The sequence below is a fragment of the Penaeus monodon genome, chromosome 19 (genome assembly GCF_015228065.2).
Source record: "Penaeus monodon isolate SGIC_2016 chromosome 19, NSTDA_Pmon_1, whole genome shotgun sequence".
Lineage (NCBI taxonomy): Eukaryota > Metazoa > Arthropoda > Malacostraca > Decapoda > Penaeidae > Penaeus > Penaeus monodon.
The window spans coordinates 12,150,490-12,150,883 of record NC_051404.1 but is presented as its reverse complement, the minus strand read 5'-3'; the positions used below and the strand labels follow the sequence as shown (position 1 = coordinate 12,150,883).

General features: G+C 47.2%; 1 protein-coding gene across 1 annotated transcript in view; it reads right to left on the bottom strand.

Annotated features, from left to right (window-relative positions):
- The window catches only part of LOC119585330 (roundabout homolog 1-like), a 189,296-nt gene that overhangs the window by 25,719 nt on the left and 163,183 nt on the right, over positions 1-394 (bottom strand). The gene's annotated exons all lie outside the window — the stretch shown is intronic.

The window sequence follows — 394 nt, the reverse complement described above, 5'->3', positions numbered from 1 at the left end:
AACACCTCTTGCCTCCCTTCCGAACATTTTGCCGGCCCCGGATCGAAGGGGATTGAAATTCAGGTATCGTGGGTGAGAGGATGGAGGGGAACGGTAGTGGGGAGAGGGGAAGGTAGAGAGGGTAGGTGGGTAAAGGCAGATATTCTCCCGAGAGATGAGGAGAGGATAAAAAAGAGGCAAAAATATATATACAAAAAAAGGAAGAGAGGAGATGAGGAGATGGATGAAAACAGATGAGGAGAGGATGAAAAAAGGAGTAGACAGACAGATGGGAATAGTAGATCATAGTAGATAGGATAGTAGAGAAAACACGCAAGAGAATTAACTCCTAGTAAATGGGGGACAGAGAGCGAAAGAGGAGAACACCTTTTGCCGTGCGTCAGAGGGGAGGGAC